At 46.0% G+C, this 24,092-nt stretch overlaps 26 non-coding genes across 26 annotated transcripts; 12 read left to right on the forward strand and 14 right to left on the reverse strand.

The window, feature by feature from the left end:
• Positions 1-865: 865 nt before the first annotated feature.
• On the forward strand, positions 866-952 carry trnay-gua (transfer RNA tyrosine (anticodon GUA)). Its single transcript is given in 2 exon segments — positions 866-902; positions 917-952. It is a non-coding gene; the product is annotated as a tRNA-Tyr (tRNA).
• A 94-nt stretch (positions 953-1,046) lies between these two features.
• Positions 1,047-1,118, reverse strand: trnae-cuc (transfer RNA glutamic acid (anticodon CUC)). Its single transcript has one exon. It is a non-coding gene; the product is annotated as a tRNA-Glu (tRNA).
• A 626-nt stretch (positions 1,119-1,744) lies between these two features.
• On the forward strand, positions 1,745-1,831 carry trnay-gua (transfer RNA tyrosine (anticodon GUA)). Its single transcript is given in 2 exon segments — positions 1,745-1,781; positions 1,796-1,831. It is a non-coding gene; the product is annotated as a tRNA-Tyr (tRNA).
• A 94-nt stretch (positions 1,832-1,925) lies between these two features.
• trnae-cuc (transfer RNA glutamic acid (anticodon CUC)) lies at positions 1,926-1,997 on the reverse strand. The gene has a single exon. It is a non-coding gene; the product is annotated as a tRNA-Glu (tRNA).
• Positions 1,998-2,623: 626 nt separating this feature from the next.
• trnay-gua (transfer RNA tyrosine (anticodon GUA)) lies at positions 2,624-2,710 on the forward strand. Its single transcript is given in 2 exon segments — positions 2,624-2,660; positions 2,675-2,710. It is a non-coding gene; the product is annotated as a tRNA-Tyr (tRNA).
• Positions 2,711-3,502: 792 nt separating this feature from the next.
• trnay-gua (transfer RNA tyrosine (anticodon GUA)) lies at positions 3,503-3,589 on the forward strand. Its single transcript is given in 2 exon segments — positions 3,503-3,539; positions 3,554-3,589. It is a non-coding gene; the product is annotated as a tRNA-Tyr (tRNA).
• Positions 3,590-3,683: 94 nt separating this feature from the next.
• trnae-cuc (transfer RNA glutamic acid (anticodon CUC)) lies at positions 3,684-3,755 on the reverse strand. Its single transcript has one exon. It is a non-coding gene; the product is annotated as a tRNA-Glu (tRNA).
• A 1,180-nt stretch (positions 3,756-4,935) lies between these two features.
• trnay-gua (transfer RNA tyrosine (anticodon GUA)) lies at positions 4,936-5,022 on the forward strand. The gene is given in 2 exon segments: positions 4,936-4,972; positions 4,987-5,022. It is a non-coding gene; the product is annotated as a tRNA-Tyr (tRNA).
• A 1,852-nt stretch (positions 5,023-6,874) lies between these two features.
• Positions 6,875-6,946, reverse strand: trnae-cuc (transfer RNA glutamic acid (anticodon CUC)). Its single transcript has one exon. It is a non-coding gene; the product is annotated as a tRNA-Glu (tRNA).
• Positions 6,947-7,753: 807 nt separating this feature from the next.
• On the reverse strand, positions 7,754-7,825 carry trnae-cuc (transfer RNA glutamic acid (anticodon CUC)). Its single transcript has one exon. It is a non-coding gene; the product is annotated as a tRNA-Glu (tRNA).
• A 626-nt stretch (positions 7,826-8,451) lies between these two features.
• Positions 8,452-8,538, forward strand: trnay-gua (transfer RNA tyrosine (anticodon GUA)). Its single transcript is given in 2 exon segments — positions 8,452-8,488; positions 8,503-8,538. It is a non-coding gene; the product is annotated as a tRNA-Tyr (tRNA).
• Positions 8,539-8,632: 94 nt separating this feature from the next.
• On the reverse strand, positions 8,633-8,704 carry trnae-cuc (transfer RNA glutamic acid (anticodon CUC)). Its single transcript has one exon. It is a non-coding gene; the product is annotated as a tRNA-Glu (tRNA).
• A 1,505-nt stretch (positions 8,705-10,209) lies between these two features.
• Positions 10,210-10,296, forward strand: trnay-gua (transfer RNA tyrosine (anticodon GUA)). The gene is given in 2 exon segments: positions 10,210-10,246; positions 10,261-10,296. It is a non-coding gene; the product is annotated as a tRNA-Tyr (tRNA).
• A 94-nt stretch (positions 10,297-10,390) lies between these two features.
• On the reverse strand, positions 10,391-10,462 carry trnae-cuc (transfer RNA glutamic acid (anticodon CUC)). Its single transcript has one exon. It is a non-coding gene; the product is annotated as a tRNA-Glu (tRNA).
• Positions 10,463-12,148: 1,686 nt separating this feature from the next.
• Positions 12,149-12,220, reverse strand: trnae-cuc (transfer RNA glutamic acid (anticodon CUC)). The gene has a single exon. It is a non-coding gene; the product is annotated as a tRNA-Glu (tRNA).
• An 807-nt stretch (positions 12,221-13,027) lies between these two features.
• On the reverse strand, positions 13,028-13,099 carry trnae-cuc (transfer RNA glutamic acid (anticodon CUC)). Its single transcript has one exon. It is a non-coding gene; the product is annotated as a tRNA-Glu (tRNA).
• Positions 13,100-14,604: 1,505 nt separating this feature from the next.
• trnay-gua (transfer RNA tyrosine (anticodon GUA)) lies at positions 14,605-14,691 on the forward strand. Its single transcript is given in 2 exon segments — positions 14,605-14,641; positions 14,656-14,691. It is a non-coding gene; the product is annotated as a tRNA-Tyr (tRNA).
• Positions 14,692-14,785: 94 nt separating this feature from the next.
• Positions 14,786-14,857, reverse strand: trnae-cuc (transfer RNA glutamic acid (anticodon CUC)). Its single transcript has one exon. It is a non-coding gene; the product is annotated as a tRNA-Glu (tRNA).
• Positions 14,858-16,362: 1,505 nt separating this feature from the next.
• trnay-gua (transfer RNA tyrosine (anticodon GUA)) lies at positions 16,363-16,449 on the forward strand. The gene is given in 2 exon segments: positions 16,363-16,399; positions 16,414-16,449. It is a non-coding gene; the product is annotated as a tRNA-Tyr (tRNA).
• Positions 16,450-16,543: 94 nt separating this feature from the next.
• trnae-cuc (transfer RNA glutamic acid (anticodon CUC)) lies at positions 16,544-16,615 on the reverse strand. Its single transcript has one exon. It is a non-coding gene; the product is annotated as a tRNA-Glu (tRNA).
• Positions 16,616-18,120: 1,505 nt separating this feature from the next.
• Positions 18,121-18,207, forward strand: trnay-gua (transfer RNA tyrosine (anticodon GUA)). Its single transcript is given in 2 exon segments — positions 18,121-18,157; positions 18,172-18,207. It is a non-coding gene; the product is annotated as a tRNA-Tyr (tRNA).
• Positions 18,208-18,999: 792 nt separating this feature from the next.
• trnay-gua (transfer RNA tyrosine (anticodon GUA)) lies at positions 19,000-19,086 on the forward strand. Its single transcript is given in 2 exon segments — positions 19,000-19,036; positions 19,051-19,086. It is a non-coding gene; the product is annotated as a tRNA-Tyr (tRNA).
• Positions 19,087-19,180: 94 nt separating this feature from the next.
• trnae-cuc (transfer RNA glutamic acid (anticodon CUC)) lies at positions 19,181-19,252 on the reverse strand. The gene has a single exon. It is a non-coding gene; the product is annotated as a tRNA-Glu (tRNA).
• A 1,686-nt stretch (positions 19,253-20,938) lies between these two features.
• On the reverse strand, positions 20,939-21,010 carry trnae-cuc (transfer RNA glutamic acid (anticodon CUC)). Its single transcript has one exon. It is a non-coding gene; the product is annotated as a tRNA-Glu (tRNA).
• Positions 21,011-23,593: 2,583 nt separating this feature from the next.
• trnay-gua (transfer RNA tyrosine (anticodon GUA)) lies at positions 23,594-23,680 on the forward strand. The gene is given in 2 exon segments: positions 23,594-23,630; positions 23,645-23,680. It is a non-coding gene; the product is annotated as a tRNA-Tyr (tRNA).
• A 94-nt stretch (positions 23,681-23,774) lies between these two features.
• On the reverse strand, positions 23,775-23,846 carry trnae-cuc (transfer RNA glutamic acid (anticodon CUC)). The gene has a single exon. It is a non-coding gene; the product is annotated as a tRNA-Glu (tRNA).
• Positions 23,847-24,092: the final 246 nt, after the last annotated feature.

A 24,092-nucleotide genomic window follows, 5' to 3' on the forward strand; every position in this document is an offset into this window, starting at 1 on the left:
CACGCTGCTGCAAGGAGTCAGCCTGTAGGCAAAGCCTGTATTTCTTTTCCACTCAACATCTTGAGCAGAGTAAGGGCCCTCTGTTTAGAGATCAGATGAAGTGCAGCTTTGAAACAAATCAAGTCCTCAAGGCACTCTGCTGCCATTGATACCTGAGTTGCAAGTTGTGAAGTCCAATGGATCAGCTGCACTCTCCAGGATTTTGATTTAAAGCAAGATTCTCAAGGCAAAGCCTGTATTTCTTTTGCACTCAACATCTTGAGCAGAGTACGGGGCCCTCTGTTTGGAGATCAGATGAAGTGCAGCTTTGAAAGAAATCAAGTCCTCAAGGCACTCTGCTGCAATTGATACCTGAGTTGCAAGTTGTGTAGTCCAATGGATCAGCTGCACTCTCCAGGATTTTGATATAAAGCAAGTTTCTCTGTTTAGGGCCCTCTGTTTAGAGATCAGATGAAGTGCAGCTTTGAAACAAATCAAGTCCTCAAGGCACTCTGCTGCCATTGATACCTGAGTTGCAAGTTGTGAAGTCCAATGGATCAGCTGCACTCTCCAGGATTTTGATTTAAAGCAAGATTCTCAAGGCAAAGCCTGTATTTCTTTTGCACTCAACATCTTGAGCAGAGTACGGGGCCCTCTGTTTGGAGATCAGATGAAGTGCAGCTTTGAAAGAAATCAAGTCCTCAAGGCACTCTGCTGCAATTGATACCTGAGTTGCAAGTTGTGTAGTCCAATGGATCAGCTGCACTCTCCAGGATTTTGATTTAAAGCAAGTTTCTCAAGGCTAATCAAGTGGATTGATGGCACAAAGCAATACAGCATTTCCATGTTCCCATTTGACTTGCATTTCAAGGAGAGTGTTCAGTTGCCTTCGATAGCTCAGTTGGTAGAGCGGAGGACTGTAGGTATTAAAATGGCCATCCTTAGGTCGCTGGTTCAAATCCGGCTCGAAGGACATCTTATTTTCTTTGTCATTTGGCTAAATCCCTAAGCTTGGAAAATCACAACAGAATCCGACTCATCCACTTTGTCAAAATGAAACAGAGGACTTCCCTGACCGGGAATCGAACCCGGGCCGCGGCGGTGAGAGCGCCTAATCCTAGCCACTAGACCACCAGGGACAACAGCTGCACTGCGACCTGCAGAAAGACTCTTTCAAGCCCTAAACCGCCTATCCATCCACACTCTGTACATGCAATGGGGCTAAGAAGAAACAAAAGGTCAAAGACGTAATTGACACGCTGCTGCAAGGAGTCAGCCTGTAGGCAAAGCCTGTATTTCTTTTCCACTCAACATCATGAGCAGAGTAAGGGCCCTCTGTTTAGAGATCAGATGAAGTGCAGCTTTGAAACAAATCAAGTCCTCAAGGCACTCTGCTGCCATTGATACCTGAGTTGCAAGTTGTGAAGTCCAATGGATCAGCTGCACTCTCCAGGATTTTGATTTAAAGCAAGATTCTCAAGGCAAAGCCTCTATTTCTTTTGCACTCAACATCTTGAGCAGAGTACGGGGCCCTCTGTTTGGAGATCAGATGAAGTGCAGCTTTGAAAGAAATCAAGTCCTCAAGGCACTCTGCTGCAATTGATACCTGAGTTGCAAGTTGTGTAGTCCAATGGATCAGCTGCACTCTCCAGGATTTTGATTTAAAGCAAGTTTCTCAAGGCTAATCAAGTGGATTGATGGCACAAAGCAATACAGCATTTCCATGTTCCCATTTGACTTGCATTTCAAGGGGTGTGTTCAGTTGCCTTCGATAGCTCAGTTGGTAGAGCGGAGGACTGTAGGTATTAAAATGGCCATCCTTAGGTCGCTGGTTCAAATCCGGCTCGAAGGACATCTTATTTTCTTTGTCATTTGGCTAAATCCCTAAGCTTGGAAAATCACAACAGAATCCGACTCATCCACTTTGTCAAAATGAAACAGAGGACTTCCCTGACCGGGAATCGAACCCGGGCCGCGGCGGTGAGAGCGCCGAATCCTAGCCACTAGACCACCAGGGACAACAGCTGCACTGCGACCTGCAGAAAGACTCTTTCAAGCCCTAAACCGCCTATCCATCCACACTCTGTACATGCAATGGGGCTAAGAAGAAACAAAAGGTCAAAGACGTAATTGACACGCTGCTGCAAGGAGTCAGCCTGTAGGCAAAGCCTGTATTTCTTTTCCACTCAACATCATGAGCAGAGTAAGGGCCCTCTGTTTAGAGATCAGATGAAGTGCAGCTTTGAAACAAATCAAGTCCTCAAGGCACTCTGCTGCCATTGATACCTGAGTTGCAAGTTGTGAAGTCCAATGGATCAGCTGCACTCTCCAGGATTTTGATTTAAAGCAAGATTCTCAAGGCAAAGCCTGTATTTCTTTTGCACTCAACATCTTGAGCAGAGTACGGGGCCCTCTGTTTGGAGATCAGATGAAGTGCAGCTTTGAAAGAAATCAAGTCCTCAAGGCACTCTGCTGCAATTGATACCTGAGTTGCAAGTTGTGTAGTCCAATGGATCAGCTGCACTCTCCAGGATTTTGATTTAAAGCAAGTTTCTCAAGGCTAATCAAGTGGATTGATGGCACAAAGCAATACAGCATTTCCATGTTCCCATTTGACTTGCATTTCAAAGAGAGTGTTCAGTTGCCTTCGATAGCTCAGTTGGTAGAGCGGAGGACTGTAGGTATTAAAATGGCCATCCTTAGGTCGCTGGTTCAAATCCGGCTTGAAGGACATCTTATTTTCTTTGTCATTTGGCTAAATCCCTAAGCTTGGCAAATCATAACAGAATCCGACTCATCCACTTTGTCAAAAAGAAACAGACGACTTCCCTGACCGGGAATCGAACCCTGGCCGCTGCGGTGAGAGCGCCGAATCCTAGCCACTAGACCACCAGTGACAACAGCTACACTGCTACCTGCAGAAAGACTCTTTCAAGCCCTAAACCGCCTATCCATCCACACTCTGTACATGCAATGGGGCTAAGAAGAAACAAAAGGTCTAAGACGTAATTGACACGCTGCTGCAAGGAGTCAGCCTGTAGGCAAAGCCTGTATTTCTTTTCCACTCAACATCTTGAGCAGAGTAAGGGCCCTCTGTTTAGAGATCAGATGAAGTGCAGCTTTGAAACAAATCAAGTCCTCAAGGCACTCTGCTGCCATTGATACCTGAGTTGCAAGTTGTGAAGTCCAATGGATCAGCTGCACTCTCCAGGATTTTGATTTAAAGCAAGATTCTCAAGGCAAAGCCTGTATTTCTTTTGCACTCAACATCTTGAGCAGAGTACGGGGCCCTCTGTTTGGAGATCAGATGAAGTGCAGCTTTGAAAGAAATCAAGTCCTCAAGGCACTCTGCTGCAATTGATACCTGAGTTGCAAGTTGTGTAGTCCAATGGATCAGCTGCACTCTCCAGGATTTTGATTTAAAGCAAGTTTCTCAAGGCTAATCAAGTGGATTGATGGCACAAAGCAATACAGCATTTCCATGTTCCCATTTGACTTGCATTTCAAGGGGTGTGTTCAGTTGCCTTCGATAGCTCAGTTGGTAGAGCGGAGGACTGTAGGTATTAAAATGGCCATCCTTAGGTCGCTGGTTCAAATCCGGCTCGAAGGACATCTTATTTTCTTTGTCATTTGGCTAAATCCCTAAGCTTGGCAAATCACAACAGAATCCGACTCATCCACTTTGTCAAAAAGAAACAGAGGACTTCCCTAACCGGGAATCGAACCCGGGCCGCGGCGGTGAGAGCGCCGAATCCTAGCCACTAGACCACCAGGGACAACAGCTGCACTGCGACCTGCAGAAAGACTCTTTCAAGCCCTAAACCGCCTATCCATCCACACTCTGTACATGCAATGGGGCTAAGAAGAAACAAAAGGTCTTAGACTTAATTGACACGCTGCTGCAAGGAGTCAGCCTGTAGGCAAAGCCTGTATTTCTTTTCCACTCAACATCTTGAGCAGAGTAAGGGCCCTCTGTTTAGAGATCAGATGAAGTGCAGCTTTGAAAGAAATCAAGTCCTCAAGGCAGTCTGCTGCCATTGATACCTGAGTTGCAAGTTGTGAAGTCCAATGGATCAGCTGCACTCTCCAGGATTTTGATTTAAAGCAAGATTCTCAAGGCAAAGCCTGTATTTCTTTTGCACTCAACATCTTGAGCAGAGTACGGGGCCCTCTGTTTGGAGATCAGATGAAGTGCAGCTTTGAAAGAAATCAAGTCCTCAAGGCACTCTGCTGCAATTGATACCTGAGTTGCAATTTGTTTAGTCCAATGGATCAGCTGCACTCTCCAGGATTTTGATATAAAGCAAGTTTCTCTGTTTAGGGCCCTCTGTTTAGAGATCAGATGAAGTGCAGCTTTGAAACAAATCAAGTCCTCAAGGCACTCTGCTGCCATTGATACCTGAGTTGCAAGTTGTGAAGTCCAATGGATCAGCTGCACTCTCCAGGATTTTGATTTAAAGCAAGATTCTCAAGGCAAAGCCTGTATTTCTTTTGCACTCAACATCTTGAGCAGAGTACGGGGCCCTCTGTTTGGAGATCAGATGAAGTGCAGCTTTGAAAGAAATCAAGTCCTCAAGGCACTCTGCTGCACTTGATACCTGAGTTGCAAGTTGTGTAGTCCAATGGATCAGCTGCACTCTCCAGGATTTTGATTTAAAGCAAGATTCTCAAGGCAAAGCCTGTATTTCTTTTGCACTCAACATCTTGAGCAGAGTACGGGGCCCTCTGTTTGGAGATCAGATGAAGTGCAGCTTTGAAAGAAATCAAGTCCTCAAGGCACTCTGCTGCAATTGATACCTGAGTTGCAAGTTGTGTAGTCCAATGGATCAGCTGCACTCTCCAGGATTTTGATATAAAGCAAGTTTCTCAAGGCTAATCAAGTGGATTGATGGCACAAAGCAATACAGCATTTCCATGTTCCCATTTGACTTGCATTTCAAGGGGTGTGTTCGGTTGCCTTCGATAGCTCAGTTGGTAGAGCGGAGGACTGTAGGTATTAAAATGGCCATCCTTAGGTCGCTGGTTCAAATCCGGCTCGAAGGACATCTTATTTTCTTTGTCATTAGGCTAAATCCCTAAGCTTGGCAAATCACAACAGAATCCGACTCATCCACTTTGTCAAAAAGAAACAGAGGACTTCCCTGACCGGGAATCGAACCCACGCCGAGGCGGTGAGAGCACCGAATCCTAGCCACTAGACCACCAGGGACAACAGCTGCACTGCGACTTGCAGAAAGACTCTTTCAAGCCCTAAACCGCCTATCCATCCACACTCTGTACATGCAATGGGGCTAAGAAGAAACAAAAGGTCTTAGACGTAATTGACACGCTGCTGCAAGGAGTCAGCCTGTAGGCAAAGCCTGTATTTCTTTTGCACTCAACATCTTGAGCAGAGTAAGGGCCCTCTGTTTAGAGATCAGATGAAGTGCAGCTTTGAAACAAATCAAGTCCTCAAGGCACTCTGCTGCCATTGATACCTGAGTTGCAAGTTGTGAAGTCCAATGGATCAGCTGCACTCTCCAGGATTTTGATTTAAAGCAAGATTCTCAAGGCAAAGCCTGTATTTCTTTTGCACTCAACATCTTGAGCAGAGTACGGGGCCCTCTGTTTGGAGATCAGATGAAGTGCAGCTTTGAAAGAAATCAAGTCCTCAAGGCACTCTGCTGCAATTGATACCTGAGTTGCAAGTTGTGTAGTCCAATGGATCAGCTGCACTCTCCAGGATTTTGATTTAAAGCAAGTTTCTCAAGGCTAATCAAGTGGATTGATGGCACAAAGCAATACAGCATTTCCATGTTCCCATTTGACTTGCATTTCAAGGAGTGTGTTCAGTTGCCTTAGATAGCTCAGTTGGTAGAGCGGAGGACTGTAGGTATTAAAATGGCCATCCTTAGGTCGCTGGTTCAAATCCGGCTTGAAGGACATCTTATTTTCTTTGTCATTTGGCTAAATCCCTAAGCTTGGCAAATCACAACAGAATCCGACTCATCCACTTTGTCAAAAAGAAACAGAGGACTTCCCTGACCGGGAATCAAACCCGGGCCGCGGCGGTGAGAGCGCCGAATCCTAGCCACTAGACCACCAGGGACAACAGCTACACTGCGACCTGCAGAAAGACTCTTTCAAGCCCTAAACCGCCTATCCATCCACACTCTGTACATGCAATGGGGCTAAGAAGAAACAAAAGGTCTTAGACGTAATTGACACGCTGCTGCAAGGAGTCAGCCTGTAGGCAAAGCCTGTATTTCTTTTCCACTCAACATCTTGAGCAGAGTAAGGGCCCTCTGTTTAGAGATCAGATGAAGTGCAGCTTTGAAAGAAATCAAGTCCTCAAGGCACTCTGCTGCCATTGATACCTGAGTTGCAAGTTGTGAAGTCCAATGGATCAGCTGCACTCTCCAGGATTTTGATTTAAAGCAAGATTCTCAAGGCAAAGCCTGTATTTCTTTTGCACTCAACATCTTGAGAAGAGTACGGGGCCCTCTGTTTGGAGATCAGATGAAGTGCAGCTTTGAAAGAAATCAAGTCCTCAAGGCACTCTGCTGCAATTGATACCTGAGTTGCAAGTTGTGTAGTCCAATGGATCAGCTGCACTCTCCAGGATTTTGATTCAAAGCAAGTTTCTCAAGGCTAATCAAGTGGATTGATGGCACAAAGCAATACAGCATTTCCATGTTCCCATTTGACTTGCATTTCAAGGAGAGTGTTCAGTTGCCTTCGATAGCTCAGTTGGTAGAGCAGAGGACTGTAGGTATTAAAATGGCCATCCTTAGGTCGCTGGTTCAAATCATGCTCAAAGGACATCTTATTTTCTTTGTCATTTGGCTAAATCCCTAAGCTTGGCAAATCACAACAGAATCCGACTCATCCACTTTTTCAAAAAGAAACAGAGGACTTCCCTGACCGGGAATCGAACCCGGGCCGCGGCGGTGAGAGCGCCGAATCCTAGCCACTAGACCACCAGGGACAACAGCTGCACTGCGACCTGCAGAAAGACTCTTTCAAGCCCTAAACCGCCTGTCCATCCACACTCTGTACATGCAATGGGGCTAAGAAGAAACAAAAGGTCAAAGACGTAATTGACACGCTGCTGCAAGGAGTCAGCCTGTAGGCAAAGCCTGTATTTCTTTTCCACTCAACATCATGAGCAGAGTAAGGGCCCTCTGTTTAGAGATCAGATGAAGTGCAGCTTTGAAACAAATCAAGTCCTCAAGGCACTCTGCTGCCATTGATACCTGAGTTGCAAGTTGTGAAGTCCAATGGATCAGCTGCACTCTCCAGGATTTTGATTTAAAGCAAGATTCTCAAGGCAAAGCCTGTATTTCTTTTGCACTCAACATCTTGAGCAGAGTACGGGGCCCTCTGTTTGGAGATCAGATGAAGTGCAGCTTTGAAAGAAATCAAGTCCTCAAGGCACTCTGCTGCAATTGATACCTGAGTTGCAAGTTGTGTAGTCCAATGGATCAGCTGCACTCTCCAGGATTTTGATTTAAAGCAAGTTTCTCAAGGCTAATCAAGTGGATTGATGGCACAAAGCAATACAGCATTTCCATGTTCCCATTTGACTTGCATTTCAAGGGGTGTGTTCGGTTGCCTTCGATAGCTCAGTTGGTAGAGCAGAGGACTGTAGGTATTAAAATGGCCATCCTTAGGTCGCTGGTTCAAATCTGGTTCGAAGGACATCTTATTTTCTTTGTCATTTGGCTAAATCCCTAAGCTTGGTAAATCACAACAGAATCCGACTCATCCACTTTGTCAAAAAGAAACAGAGGACTTCCCTGACCGGGAATCGAACCCGGGCCGCGGCGGTGAGAGCGCCGAATCCTAGCCACTAGACCACCAGGGACAACAGCTGCACTGCGACCTGCAGAAAGACTCTTTCAAGCCCTAAACCGCCTATCCATCCACACTCTGTACATGCAATGGGGCTAAGAAGAAACAAAAGGTCAAAGACGTAATTGACACGCTGCTGCAAGGAGTCAGCCTTTAGGCAAAGCCTGTATTTCTTTTCCACTCAACATCATGAGCAGAGTAAGGGCCCTCTGTTTAGAGATCAGATGAAGTGCAGCTTTGAAACAAATCAAGTTCTCAAGGCACTCTGCTGCCATTGATACCTGAGTTGCAAGTTGTGAAGTCCAATGGATCAGCTGCACTCTCCAGGATTTTGATTTAAAGCAAGATTCTCAAGGCAAAGCCTCTATTTCTTTTGCACTCAACATCTTGAGCAGAGTACGGGGCCCTCTGTTTGGAGATCAGATGAAGTGCAGCTTTGAAAGAAATCAAGTCCTCAAGGCACTCTGCTGCAATTGATACCTGAGTTGCAAGTTGTGTAGTCCAATGGACCAGCTGCACTCTCCAGGATTTTGATTTAAAGCAAGTTTCTCAAGGCTAATCAAGTGGATTGATGGCACAAAGCAATACAGCATTTCCATGTTCCCATTTGACTTGCATTTCAAGGGGTGTGTTCAGTTGCCTTCGATAGCTCAGTTGGTAGAGCGGAGGACTGTAGGTATTAAAATGGCCATCCTTAGGTCGCTGGTTCAAATCCGGCTTGAAGGACATCTTATTTTCTTTGTCATTTGGCTAAATCCCTAAGCTTGGTATATCACAACATAATCCGACTCATCCACTTTGTCAAAAAGAAACAGAGGACTTCCCTGACCGGGAATCGAACCCGGGCCGCGGCGGTGAGAGCGCCGAATCCTAGCCACTAGACCACCAGGGACAACAGCTGCGCTGCGACCTGCAGAAAGACTCTTTCAAGCCCTAAACCGCCTATCCATCCACACTCTGTACATGCAATGGGGCTAAGAAGAAACAAAAGGTCAAAGACGTAATTGACACGCTGCTGCAAGGAGTCAGCCTGTAGGCAAAGCCTGTATTTCTTTTCCACTCAACATCATGAGCAGAGTAAGGGCCCTCTGTTTAGAGATCAGATGAAGTGCAGCTTTGAAACAAATCAAGTCCTCACGGCACTCTGCTGCCATTGATACCTGAGTTGCAAGTTGTGAAGTCCAATGGATCAGCTGCACTCTCCAGGATTTTGATTTAAAGCAAGATTCTCAAGGCAAAGCCTCTATTTCTTTTGCACTCAACATCTTGAGCAGAGTACGGGGCCCTCTGTTTGGAGATCAGATGAAGTGCAGCTTTGAAAGAAATCAAGTCCTCAAGGCACTCTGCTGCAATTGATACCTGAGTTGCAAGTTGTGTAGTCCAATGGATCAGCTGCACTCTCCAGGATTTTGATTTAAAGCAAGTTTCTCAAGGCTAATCAAGTGGATTGATGGCACAAAGCAATACAGCATTTCCATGTTCCCATTTGACTTGCATTTCAAGGAGAGTGTTCAGTTGCCTTCGATAGCTCAGTTGGTAGAGCGGAGGACTGTAGGTATTAAAATGGCCATCCTTAGGTCGCTGGTTCAAATCATGCTCGAAGGACATCTTATTTTCTTTGTCATTTGGCTAAATCCCTAAGCTTGGCAAATCACAACAGAATCCGACTCATCCACTTTGTCAAAAAGAAACAGACGACTTCCCTGACCGGGAATCGAACCCTGGCCGCTGCGGTGAGAGCGCCGAATCCTAGCCACTAGACCACCAGGGACAACAGCTGCACTGCGACCTGCAGAAAGACTCTTTCAAGCCCTAAACCGCCTATCCATCCACACTCTGTACATGCAATGGGGCTAAGAAGAAACAAAAGGTCTAAGACGTAATTGACACGCTGCTGCAAGGAGTCAGCCTGTAGGCAAAGCCTGTATTTCTTTTCCACTCAACATCTTGAGCAGAGTAAGGGCCCTCTGTTTAGAGATCAGATGAAGTGCAGCTTTGAAAGAAATCAAGTCCTCAAGGCACTCTGCTGCCATTGATACCTGAGTTGCAAGTTGTGAAGTCCAATGGATCAGCTGCACTCTCCAGGATTTTGATTTAAAGCAAGATTCTCAAGGCAAAGCCTGTATTTCTTTTGCACTCAACATCTTGAGCAGAGTACGGGGCCCTCTGTTTGGAGATCAGATGAAGTGCAGCTTTGAAAGAAATCAAGTCCTCAAGGCACTCTGCTGCAATTGATACCTGAGTTGCAAGTTGTGTAGTCCAATGGATCAGCTGCACTCTCCAGGATTTTGATTTAAAGCAAGTTTCTCAAGGCTAATCAAGTGGATTGATGGCACAAAGCAATACAGCATTTCCATGTTCCCATTTGACTTGCATTTCAAGGGGTGTGTTCGGTTGCCTTCGATAGCTCAGTTGGTAGAGCGGAGGACTGTAGGTATTAAAATGGCCATCCTTAGGTCGCTGGTTCAAATCCGGCTCGAAGGACATCTTATTTTCTTTGTCATTTGGCTAAATCCCTAAGCTTGGCAAATCACAACAGAATCCGACTCATCCACTTTGTCAAAAAGAAACAGAGGACTTCCCTGACCGGGAATCGAACCCGGGCCGCGGCGGTGAGAGCGCCGAATCCTAGCCACTAGACCACCAGGGACAACAGCTGCACTGCGACCTGCAGAAAGACTCTTTCAAGCCCTAAACCGCCTATCCATCCACACTCTGTACATGCAATGGGGCTAAGAAGAAACAAAAGGTCAAAGACGTAATTGACACGCTGCTGCAAGGAGTCAGCCTGTAGGCAAAGCCTGTATTTCTTTTCCACTCAACATCATGAGCAGAGTAAGGGCCCTCTGTTTAGAGATCAGATGAAGTGCAGCTTTGAAACAAATCAAGTCCTCAAGGCACTCTGCTGCCATTGATACCTGAGTTGCAAGTTGTGAAGTCCAATGGATCAGCTGCACTCTCCAGGATTTTGATTTAAAGCAAGATTCTCAAGGCAAAGCCTCTATTTCTTTTGCACTCAACATCTTGAGCAGAGTACGGGGCCCTCTGTTTGGAGATCAGATGAAGTGCAGCTTTGAAAGAAATCAAGTCCTCAAGGCACTCTGCTGCAATTGATACCTGAGTTGCAAGTTGTGTAGTCCAATGGATCAGCTGCACTCTCCAGGATTTTGATTTAAAGCAAGTTTCTCAAGGCTAATCAAGTGGATTGATGGCACAAAGCAATACAGCATTTCCATGTTCCCATTTGACTTGCATTTCAAGGAGAGTGTTCAGTTGCCTTCGATAGCTCAGTTGGTAGAGCGGAGGACTGTAGGTATTAAAATGGCCATCCTTAGGTAGCTGGTTCAAATCATGCTCGAAGGACATCTTATTTTCTTTGTCATTTGGCTAAATCCCTAAGCTTGGCAAATCACAACAGAATCCGACTCATCCACTTTGTCAAAAAGAAACAGAGGACTTCCCTGACCGGGAATCAAACCCGGGCCGCGGCGGTGAGAGCGCCGAATCCTAGCCACTAGACCACCAGGGACAACAGCTACACTGCGACCTGCAGAAAGACTCTTTCAAGCCCTAAACCGCCTATCCATCCACACTCTGTACATGCAATGGGGCTAAGAAGAAACAAAAGGTCTTAGACGTAATTGACACGCTGCTGCAAGGAGTCAGCCTGTAGGCAAAGCCTGTATTTCTTTTCCACTCAACATCTTGAGCAGAGTAAGGGCCCTCTGTTTAGAGATCAGATGAAGTGCAGCTTTGAAACAAATCAAGTCCTCAAGGCACTCTGCTGCCATTGATACCTGAGTTGCAAGTTGTGAAGTCCAATGGATCAGCTGCACTCTCCAGGATTTTGATTTAAAGCAAGATTCTCAAGGCAAAGCCTGTATTTCTTTTGCACTCAACATCTTGAGAAGAGTACGGGGCCCTCTGTTTGGAGATCAGATGAAGTGCAGCTTTGAAAGAAATCAAGTCCTCAAGGCACTCTGCTGCAATTGATACCTGAGTTGCAAGTTGTGTAGTCCAATGGATCAGCTGCACTCTCCAGGATTTTGATTCAAAGCAAGTTTCTCAAGGCTAATCAAGTGGATTGATGGCACAAAGCAATACAGCATTTCCATGTTCCCATTTGACTTGCATTTCAAGGAAAGTGTTCAGTTGCCTTCGATAGCTCAGTTGGTAGAGCAGAGGACTGTAGGTATTAAAATGGCCATCCTTAGGTCGCTGGTTCAAATCATGCTCAAAGGACATCTTATTTTCTTTGTCATTTGGCTAAATCCCTAAGCTTGGCAAATCACAACAGAATCCGACTCATCCACTTTTTCAAAAAGAAACAGAGGACTTCCCTGACCGGGAATCGAACCCGGGCCGCGGCGGTGAGAGCGCCGAATCCTAGCCACTAGACCACCAGGGACAACAGCTGCACTGCGACCTGCAGAAAGACTCTTTCAAGCCCTAAACCGCCTGTCCATCCACACTCTGTACATGCAATGGGGCTAAGAAGAAACAAAAGGTCAAAGACGTAATTGACACGCTGCTGCAAGGAGTCAGCCTGTAGGCAAAGCCTGTATTTCTTTTCCACTCAACATCATGAGCAGAGTAAGGGCCCTCTGTTTAGAGATCAGATGAAGTGCAGCTTTGAAACAAATCAAGTCCTCAAGGCACTCTGCTGCCATTGATACCTGAGTTGCAAGTTGTGAAGTCCAATGGATCAGCTGCACTCTCCAGGATTTTGATTTAAAGCAAGATTCTCAAGGCAAAGCCTGTATTTCTTTTGCACTCAACATCTTGAGCAGAGTACGGGGCCCTCTGTTTGGAGATCAGATGAAGTGCAGCTTTGAAAGAAATCAAGTCCTCAAGGCACTCTGCTGCAATTGATACCTGAGTTGCAAGTTGTGTAGTCCAATGGATCAGCTGCACTCTCCAGGATTTTGATTTAAAGCAAGTTTCTCAAGGCTAATCAAGTGGATTGATGGCACAAAGCAATACAGCATTTCCATGTTCCCATTTGACTTGCATTTCAAGGGGTGTGTTCGGTTGCCTTCGATAGCTCAGTTGGTAGAGCAGAGGACTGTAGGTATTAAAATGGCCATCCTTAGGTCGCTGGTTCAAATCTGGTTCGAAGGACATCTTATTTTCTTTGTCATTTGGCTAAATCCCTAAGCTTGGTAAATCACAACAGAATCCGACTCATCCACTTTGTCAAAAAGAAACAGAGGACTTCCCTGACCGGGAATCGAACCCGGGCCGCGGCGGTGAGAGCGCCGAATCCTAGCCACTAGACCACCAGGGACAACAGCTGCACTGCGACCTGCAGAAAGACTCTTTCAAGCCCTAAACCGCCTATCCATCCACACTCTGTACATGCAATGGGGCTAAGAAGAAACAAAAGGTCAAAGACGTAATTGACACGCTGCTGCAAGGAGTCAGCCTTTAGGCAAAGCCTGTATTTCTTTTCCACTCAACATCATGAGCAGAGTAAGGGCCCTCTGTTTAGAGATCAGATGAAGTGCAGCTTTGAAACAAATCAAGTTCTCAAGGCACTCTGCTGCCATTGATACCTGAGTTGCAAGTTGTGAAGTCCAATGGATCAGCTGCACTCTCCAGGATTTTGATTTAAAGCAAGATTCTCAAGGCAAAGCCTCTATTTCTTTTGCACTCAACATCTTGAGCAGAGTACGGGGCCCTCTGTTTGGAGATCAGATGAAGTGCAGCTTTGAAAGAAATCAAGTCCTCAAGGCACTCTGCTGCAATTGATACCTGAGTTGCAAGTTGTGTAGTCCAATGGACCAGCTGCACTCTCCAGGATTTTGATTTAAAGCAAGTTTCTCAAGGCTAATCAAGTGGATTGATGGCACAAAGCAATACAGCATTTCCATGTTCCCATTTGACTTGCATTTCAAGGAGAGTGTTCAGTTGCCTTCGATAGCTCAGTTGGTAAAGCGGAGGACTGTAGGTATTAAAATGGCCATCCTTAGGTCGCTGGTTCAAATCATGCTCGAAGGACATCTTATTTTCTTTGTCATTTGGCTAAATCCCTAAGCTTGGCAAATCACAACAGAATCCGACTCATCCACTTTGTCAAAAAGAAACAGACGACTTCCCTGACCGGGAATCGAACCCTGGCCGCAGCGGTGAGAGCGCCGAATCCTAGCCACTAGACCACCAGGGACAACAGCTGCACTGCTACCTGCAGAAAGACTCTTTCAAGCCCTAAACCGCCTATCCATCCACACTCTGTACATGCAATGGGGCTAAGAAGAAACAAAAGGTCTAAGACGTAATTGACACGCTGCTGCAAGGAGTCAGCCTGTAGGCAAAGCCTGTATTTCTTTTCCACTCAACATCTTGAGCAGAGTAAGGGCCCTCTGTTTAGAGATCAGATGAAGTGCAGCTTTGAAAGAAATCAAGTCCTCAAGGCACTCTGCTGCCATTGATACCTGAGTTGCAAGTTGTGAAGTCCAATGGATCAGCTGCACTCTCCAGGATTTTGATTTAAAGCAAGATTCTCAAGGCAAAGCCTGTATTTCTTTTGCACTCAACATCTTGAGCAGAGTACGGGGCCCTCTGTTTGGAGATCAGATGAAGTGCAGCTTTGAAAGAAATCAAGTCCTCAAGGCACTCTGCTGCAATTGATACCTGAGTTGCAAGTTGTGTAGTCCAATGGATCAGCTGCACTCTCCAGGATTTTGATTTAAAGCAAGTTTCTCAAGGCTAATCAAGTGGATTGATGGCACAAAGCAATACAGCATTTCCATGTTCCCATTTGACTTGCATTTCAAGGGGTGTGTTCGGTTGCCTTCGATAGCTCAGTTGGTAGAGCGGAGGACTGTAGGTATTAAAATGGCCATCCTTAGGTCGCTGGTTCAAATCCGGCTTGAAGGACATCTTATTTTCTTTGTCATTTGGCTAAATCCCTAAGCTTGGCAAATCACAACAGAATCCGACTCATCCACTTTGTCAAAAAGAAACAGAGGACTTCCCTGACCGGGAATCGAACCCGGGCCGCGGCGGTGAGAGCGCCGAATCCTAGCCACTAGACCACCAGGGACAACAGCTGCACTGAGACCTGCAGAAAGACTCTTTCAAGCCCTAAACCGCCTATCCATCCACACTCTGTACATGCAATGGGGCTAAGAAGAAACAAAAGGTCAAAGACGTAATTGACACGCTGCTGCAAGGAGTCAGCCTGTAGGCAAAGCCTGTATTTCTTTTCCACTCAACATCATGAGCAGAGTAAGGGCCCTCTGTTTAGAGATCAGATGAAGTGCAGCTTTGAAACAAATCAAGTCCTCAAGGCACTCTGCTGCCATTGATACCTGAGTTGCAAGTTGTGAAGTCCAATGGATCAGCTGCACTCTCCAGGATTTTGATTTAAAGCAAGATTCTCAAGGCAAAGCCTCTATTTCTTTTGCACTCAACATCTTGAGCAGAGTACGGGGCCCTCTGTTTGGAGATCAGATGAAGTGCAGCTTTGAAAGAAATCAAGTCCTCAAGGCACTCTGCTGCAATTGATACCTGAGTTGCAAGTTGTGTAGTCCAATGGATCAGCTGCACTCTCCAGGATTTTGATTTAAAGCAAGTTTCTCAAGGCTAATCAAGTGGATTGATGGCACAAAGCAATACAGCATTTCCATGTTCCCATTTGACTTGCATTTCAAGGAGAGTGTTCAGTTGCCTTCGATAGCTCAGTTGGTAGAGCGGAGGACTGTAGGTATTAAAATGGCCATCCTTAGGTCGCTGGTTCAAATCATGCTCGAAGGACATCTTATTTTCTTTGTCATTTGGCTAAATCCCTAAGCTTGGCAAATCACAACAGAATCCGACTCATCCACTTTGTCAAAAAGAAACAGACGACTTCCCTGACCGGGAATCGAACCCTGGCTGCTGCGGTGAGAGCGCCGAATCCTAGCCACTAGACCACCAGGGACAACAGCTGCACTGCTACCTGCAGAAAGACTCTTTCAAGCCCTAAACCACCTATCCATCCACACTCTGTACATGCAATGGGGCTAAGAAGAAACAAAAGGTCTAAGACGTAATTGACACGCTGCTGCAAGGAGTCAGCCTGTAGGCAAAGCCTGTATTTCTTTTCCACTCAACATCTTGAGCAGAGTAAGGGCCCTCTGTTTAGAGATCAGATGAAGTGCAGCTTTGAAAGAAATCAAGTCCTCAAGGCACTCTGCTGCCATTGATACCTGAGTTGCAAGTTGTGAAGTCCAATGGATCAGCTGCACTCTCCAGGATTTTGATTTAAAGCAAGATTCTCAAGGCAAAGCCTGTATTTCTTTTGCACTCAACATCTTGAGCAGAGTACGGGGCCCTCTGTTTGGAGATCAGATGAAGTGCAGCTTTGAAAGAAATCAAGTCCTCAAGGCACTCTGCTGCAATTGATACCTGAGTTGCAAGTTGTGTAGTCCAATGGATCAGCTGCACTCTCCAGGATTTTGATTTAAAGCAAGTTTCTCAAGGCTAATCAAGTGGATTGATGGCACAAAGCAATACAGCATTTCCATGTTCCCATTTGACTTGCATTTCAAGGGGTGTGTTCAGTTGCCTTCGATAGCTCAGTTGGTAGAGCGGAGGACTGTAGGTATTAAAATGGCCATCCTTAGGTCGCTGGTTCAAATCCGGCTCGAAGGACATCTTATTTTCTTTGTCATTTGGCTAAATCCCTAAGCTTGGCAAATCACAACAGAATCCGACTCATCCACTTTGTCAAAAAGAAACAGAGGACTTCCCTGACCGGGAATCGAACCCGGGCCGCGGCGGTGAGAGCGCCGAATCCTAGCCACTAGACCACCAGGGACAACAGCTGCACTGCGACCTGCAGAAAGACTCTTTCAAGCCCTAAACCGCCTATCCATCCACACTCTGTACATGCAATGGGGCTAAGAAGAAACAAAAGGTCAAAGACGTAATTGACACGCTGCTGCAAGGAGTCAGCCTGTAGGCAAAGCCTGTATTTCTTTTCCACTCAACATCATGAGCAGAGTAAGGGCCCTCTGTTTAGAGATCAGATGAAGTGCAGCTTTGAAACAAATCAAGTCCTCAAGGCACTCTGCTGCCATTGATACCTGAGTTGCAAGTTGTGAAGTCCAATGGATCAGCTGCACTCTCCAGGATTTTGATTTAAAGCAAGATTCTCAAGGCAAAGCCTCTATTTCTTTTGCACTCAACATCTTGAGCAGAGTACGGGGCCCTCTGTTTGGAGATCAGATGAAGTGCAGCTTTGAAAGAAATCAAGTCCTCAAGGCACTCTGCTGCAATTGATACCTGAGTTGCAAGTTGTGTAGTCCAATGGATCAGCTGCACTCTCCAGGATTTTGATTTAAAGCAAGTTTCTCAAGGCTAATCAAGTGGATTGATGGCACAAAGCAATACAGCATTTCCATGTTCCCATTTGACTTGCATTTCAAGGAGAGTGTTCAGTTGCCTTCGATAGCTCAGTTGGTAGAGCGGAGGACTGTAGGTGTTAAAATGGCCATCCTTAGGTCGCTGGTTCAAATCATGCTCGAAGGACATCTTATTTTCTTTGTCATTTGGCTAAATCCCTAAGCTTGGCAAATCACAACAGAATCCGACTCATCCACTTTGTCAAAAAGAAACAGACGACTTCCCTGACCGGGAATCGAACCCTGGCCGCTGCAGTGAGAGCGCCGAATCCTAGCCACTAGACCACCAGGGACAACAGCTCCACTGCTACCTGCAGAAAGACTCTTTCAAGCCCTAAACCGCCTATCCATCCACACTCTGTACATGCAATGGGGCTAAGAAGAAACAAAAGGTCAAAGACGTAATTGACACGCTGCTGCAAGGAGTCAGCCTGTAGGCAAAGCCTGTATTTCTTTTCCACTCAACATCTTGAGCAGAGTAAGGGCCCTCTGTTTAGAGATCAGATGAAGTGCAGCTTTGAAACAAATCAAGTCCTCAAGGCACTCTGCTGCCATTGATACCTGAGTTGCAAGTTGTGAAGTCCAATGGATCAGCTGCACTCTCCAGGATTTTGATTTAAAGCAAGATTCTCAAGGCAAAGCCTGTATTTCTTTTGCACTCAACATCTTGAGCAGAGTACGGGGCCCTCTGTTTGGAGATCAGATGAAGTGCAGCTTTGAAAGAAATCAAGTCCTCAAGGCACTCTGCTGCAATTGATACCTGAGTTGCAAGTTGTGTAGTCCAATGGATCAGCTGCACTCTCCAGGATTTTGATTTAAAGCAAGTTTCTCAAGGCTAATCAAGTGGATTGATGGCACAAAGCAATACAGCATTTCCATGTTCCCATTTGACTTGCATTTCAAGGGGTGTGTTCGGTTGCCTTCGATAGCTCAGTTGGTAGAGCGGAGGACTGTAGGTATTAAAATGGCCATCCTTAGGTCGCTGGTTCAAATCCGGCTCGAAGGACATCTTATTTTCTTTGTCATTTGGCTAAATCCCTAAGCTTGGCAAATCACAACAGAATCCGACTCATCCACTTTGTCAAAAAGAAACAGACGACTTCCCTGACCGGGAATCGAACCCTGGCCGCTGCGGTGAGAGCGCCGAATCCTAGCCACTAGACCACCAGGGACAACAGCTGCACTGCTACCTGCAGAAAGACTCTTTCAAGCCCTAAACCACCTATCCATCCACACTCTGTACATGCAATGGGGCTAAGAAGAAACAAAAGGTCTAAGACGTAATTGACACGCTGCTGCAAGGAGTCAGCCTGTAGGCAAAGCCTGTATTTCTTTTCCACTCAACATCTTGAGCAGAGTAAGGGCCCTCTGTTTAGAGATCAGATGAAGTGCAGCTTTGAAACAAATCAAGTCCTCAAGGCACTCTGCTGCCATTGATACCTGAGTTGCAAGTTGTGAAGTCCAATGGATCAGCTGCACTCTCCAGGATTTTGATTTAAAGCAAGATTCTCAAGGCAAAGCCTGTATTTCTTTTGCACTCAACATCTTGAGCAGAGTACGGGGCCCTCTGTTTGGAGATCAGATGAAGTGCAGCTTTGAAAGAAATCAAGTCCTCAAGGCACTCTGCTGCAATTGATACCTGAGTTGCAAGTTGTGTAGTCCAATGGATCAGCTGCACTCTCCAGGATTTTGATTTAAAGCAAGTTTCTCAAGGCTAATCAAGTGGATTGATGGCACAAAGCAATACAGCATTTCCATGTTCCCATTTGACTTGCATTTCAAGGGGTGTGTTCAGTTGCCTTCGATAGCTCAGTTGGTAGAGCGGAGGACTGTAGGTATTAAAATGGCCATCCTTAGGTCGCTGGTTCAAATCCGGCTCGAAGGACATCTTATTTTCTTTGTCATTTGGCTAAATCCCTAAGCTTGGCAAATCACAACAGAATCCGACTCATCCACTTTGTCAAAAAGAAACAGAGGACTTCCCTGACCGGGAATCGAACCCGGGCCGCGGCGGTGAGAGCGCCGAATCCTAGCCACTAGACCACCAGGGACAACAGCTGCACTGCGACCTGCAGAAAGACTCTTTCAAGCCCTAAACCGCCTATCCATCCACACTCTGTACATGCAATGGGGCTAAGAAGAAACAAAAGGTCAAAGACGTAATTGACACGCTGCTGCAAGGAGTCAGCCTGTAGGCAAAGCCTGTATTTCTTTTCCACTCAACATCATGAGCAGAGTAAGGGCCCTCTGTTTAGAGATCAGATGAAGTGCAGCTTTAAAACAAATCAAGTCCTCAAGGCACTCTGCTGCCATTGATACCTGAGTTGCAAGTTGTGAAGTCCAATGGATCAGCTGCACTCTCCAGGATTTTGATTTAAAGCAAGATTCTCAAGGCAAAGCCTCTATTTCTTTTGCACTCAACATCTTGAGCAGAGTACGGGGCCCTCTGTTTGGAGATCAGATGAAGTGCAGCTTTGAAAGAAATCAAGTCCTCAAGGCACTCTGCTGCAATTGATACCTGAGTTGCAAGTTGTGTAGTCCAATGGATCAGCTGCACTCTCCAGGATTTTGATTTAAAGCAAGTTTCTCAAGGCTAATCAAGTGGATTGATGGCACAAAGCAATACAGCATTTCCATGTTCCCATTTGACTTGCATTTCAAGGAGAGTGTTCAGTTGCCTTCGATAGCTCAGTTGGTAGAGCGGAGGACTGTAGGTATTAAAATGGCCATCCTTAGGTCGCTGGTTCAAATCATGCTCGAAGGACATCTTATTTTCTTTGTCATTTGGCTAAATCCCTAAGCTTGGCAAATCACAACAGAATCCGACTCATCCACTTTGTCAAAAAGAAACAGACGACTTCCCTGACCGGGAATCGAACCCGGGCCGCTGCAGTGAGAGCGCCGAATCCTAGCCACTAGACCACCAGGGACAACAGCTCCACTGCTACCTGCAGAAAGACTCTTTCAAGCCCTAAACCGCCTATCCATCCACACTCTGTACATGCAATGGGGCTAAGAAGAAACAAAAGGTCAAAGACGTAATTGACACGCTGCTGCAAGGAGTCAGCCTGTAGGCAAAGCCTGTATTTCTTTTCCACTCAACATCTTGAGCAGAGTAAGGGCCCTCTGTTTAGAGATCAGATGAAGTGCAGCTTTGAAACAAATCAAGTCCTCAAGGCACTCTGCTGCCATTGATACCTGAGTTGCAAGTTGTGAAGTCCAATGGATCAGCTGCACTCTCCAGGATTTTGATTTAAAGCAAGATTCTCAAGGCAAAGCCTGTATTTCTTTTGCACTCAACATCTTGAGAAGAGTACGGGGCCCTCTGTTTGGAGATCAGATGAAGTGCAGCTTTGAAAGAAATCAAGTCCTCAAGGCACTCTGCTGCAATTGATACCTGAGTTGCAAGTTGTGTAGTCCAATGGATCAGCTGCACTCTCCAGGATTTTGATTCAAAGCAAGTTTCTCAAGGCTAATCAAGTGGATTGATGGCACAAAGCAATACAGCATTTCCATGTTCCCATTTGACTTGCATTTCAAGGAGAGTGTTCAGTTGCCTTTGATAGCTCAGTTGGTAGAGCAGAGGACTGTAGGTATTAAAATGGCCATCCTTAGGTTGCTGGTTCAAATCCGGCTCGAAGGACATCTTATTTTCTTTGTCATTTGGCTAAATCCCTAAGCTTGGCAAATCACAACAGAATCCGACTCATCCACTTTGTCAAAAAGAAAAAGAGGACTTCCCTGACCGGGAATCGAACCCGGGCCGCGGCGGTGAGAGCGCCGAATCCTAGCCACTAGACCACCAGGGACAACAGCTGCACTGCGACCTGCAGAAAGACTCTTTCAAGCCCTAAACCGCCTATCCATCCACACTCTGTACATGCAATGGGGCTAAGAAGAAACAAAAGGTCAAAGACGTAATTGACACGCTGCTGCAAGGAGTCAGCCTGTAGGCAAAGCCTGTATTTCTTTTCCACTCAACATCATGAGCAGAGTAAGGGCCCTCTGTTTAGAGATCAGATGAAGTGCAGCTTTGAAACAAATCAAGTCCTCAAGGCACTCTGCTGCCATTGATACCTGAGTTGCAAGTTGTGAAGTCCAATGGATCAGCTGCACTCTCCAGGATTTTGATTTAAAGCAAGATTCTCAAGGCAAAGCCTCTATTTCTTTTGCACTCAACATCTTGAGCAGAGTACGGGGCCCTCTGTTTGGAGATCAGATGAAGTGCAGCTTTGAAAGAAATCAAGTCCTCAAGGCACTCTGCTGCAATTGATACCTGAGTTGCAAGTTGTGTAGTCCAATGGATCAGCTGCACTCTCCAGGATTTTGATTTAAAGCAAGTTTCTCAAGGCTAATCAAGTGGATTGATGGCACAAAGCAATACAGCATTTCCATGTTCCCATTTGACTTGCATTTCAAGGAGAGTGTTCAGTTGCCTTTGATAGCTCAGTTGGTAGAGCGGAGGACTGTAGGTATTAAAATGGCCATCCTTAGGTCGCTGGTTCAAATCATGCTCGAAGGACATCTTATTTTCTTTGTCATTTGGCTAAATCCCTAAGCTTGGCAAATCACAACAGAATCCGACTCATCCACTTTGTCAAAAAGAAACAGACGACTTCCCTGACCGGGAATCGAACCCTGGCCGCTGCAGTGAGAGCGCCGAATCCTAGCCACTAGACCACCAGGGACAACAGCTCCACTGCTACCTGCAGAAAGACTCTTTCAAGCCCTAAACCGCCTATCCATCCACACTCTGTACATGCAATGGGACTAAGAAGAAACAAAAGGTCAAAGACGTAATTGACACGCTGCTGCAAGGAGTCAGCCTGTAGGCAAAGCCTGTATTTCTTTTCCACTCAACATCTTGAGCAGAGTAAGGGCCCTCTGTTTAGAGATCAGATGAAGTGCAGCTTTGAAACAAATCAAGTCCTCAAGGCACTCTGCTGCCATTGATACCTGAGTTGCAAGTTGTGAAGTCCAATGGATCAGCTGCACTCTCCAGGATTTTGATTTAAAGCAAGATTCTCAAGGCAAAGCCTGTATTTCTTTTGCACTCAACATCTTGAGAAGAGTACGGGGCCCTCTGTTTGGAGATCAGATGAAGTGCAGCTTTGAAAGAAATCAAGTCCTCAAGGCACTCTGCTGCAATTGATACCTGAGTTGCAAGTTGTGTAGTCCAATGGATCAGCTGCACTCTCCAGGATTTTGATTCAAAGCAAGTTTCTCAAGGCTAATCAAGTGGATTGATGGCACAAAGCAATACAGCATTTCCATGTTCCCATTTGACTTGCATTTCAAGGAGAGTGTTCAGTTGCCTTCGATAGCTCAGTTGGTAGAGCAGAGGACTGTAGGTATTAAAATGGCCATCCTTAGGTCGCTGGTTCAAATCATGCTCAAAGGACATCTTATTTTCTTTGTCATTTGGCTAAATCCCTAAGCTTGGCAAATCACAACAGAATCCGACTCATCCACTTTTTCAAAAAGAAACAGAGGACTTCCCTGACCGGGAATCGAACCCATGCCGCGGAGGTGAGAGCGCCGAATCCTAGCCACTAGACCACCAGGGACAACAGCTGCACTGCGACCTGCAGAAAGACTCTTTCAAGCCCTAAACCGCCTGTCCATCCACACTCTGTACATGCAATGGGGCTAAGAAGAAACAAAAGGTCAAAGACGTAATTGACACGCTGCTGCAAGGAGTCAGCCTGTAGGCAAAGCCTGTATTTCTTTTCCACTCAACATCATGAGCAGAGTAAGGGCCCTCTGTTTAGAGATCAGATGAAGTGCAGCTTTGAAACAAATCAAGTCCTCAAGGCACTCTGCTGCCATTGATACCTGAGTTGCAAGTTGTGAAGTCCAATGGATCAGCTGCACTCTCCAGGATTTTGATTTAAAGCAAGATTCTCAAGGCAAAGCCTGTATTTCTTTTGCACTCAACATCTTGAGCAGAGTACGGGGCCCTCTGTTTGGAGATCAGATGAAGTGCAGCTTTGAAAGAAATCAAGTCCTCAAGGCACTCTGCTGCAATTGATACCTGAGTTGCAAGTTGTGTAGTCCAATGGATCAGCTGCACTCTCCAGGATTTTGATTTAAAGCAAGATTCTCAAGGCAAAGCCTGTATTTCTTTTGCACTCAACATCTTGAGCAGAGTACGGGGCCCTCTGTTTGGAGATCAGATGAAGTGCAGCTTTGAAAGAAATCAAGTCCTCAAGGCACTCTGCTGCAATTGATACCTGAGTTGCAAGTTGTGTAGTCCAATGGATCAGCTGCACTCTCCAGGATTTTGATTTAAAGCAAGTTTCTCAAGGCTAATCAAGTGGATTGATGGCACAAAGCAATACAGCATTTCCATGTTCCCATTTGACTTGCATTTCAAGGGGTGTGTTCGGTTGCCTTCGATAGCTCAGTTGGTAGAGCGGAGGACTGTAGGTATTAAAATGGCCATCCTTAGGTCGCTGGTTCAAATCCGGCTCGAAGGACATCTTATTTTCTTTGTCATTTGGCTAAATCCCTAAGCTTGGTAAATCACAACAGAATCCGACTCATCCACTTTGTCAAAAAGAAACAGAGGACTTCCCTGACCGGGAATCGAACCCGGGCCGCGGCGGTGAGAGCGCCGAATCCTAGCCACTAGACCACCAGGGACAACAGCTGCACTGCGACCTGCAGAAAGACTCTTTCAAGCCCTAAACCGCCTATCCATCCACACTCTGTACATGCAATGGGGCTAAGAAGAAACAAAAGGTCAAAGACGTAATTGACACGCTGCTGCAAGGAGTCAGCCTGTAGGCAAAGCCTGTATTTCTTTTCCACTCAACATCATGAGCAGAGTAAGGGCCCTCTGTTTAGAGATCAGATGAAGTGCAGCTTTGAAACAAATCAAGTCCTCAA

This window comes from Salminus brasiliensis, chromosome 3 (genome assembly GCF_030463535.1).
Source record: "Salminus brasiliensis chromosome 3, fSalBra1.hap2, whole genome shotgun sequence".
Classification (NCBI taxonomy): domain Eukaryota; kingdom Metazoa; phylum Chordata; class Actinopteri; order Characiformes; family Bryconidae; genus Salminus; species Salminus brasiliensis.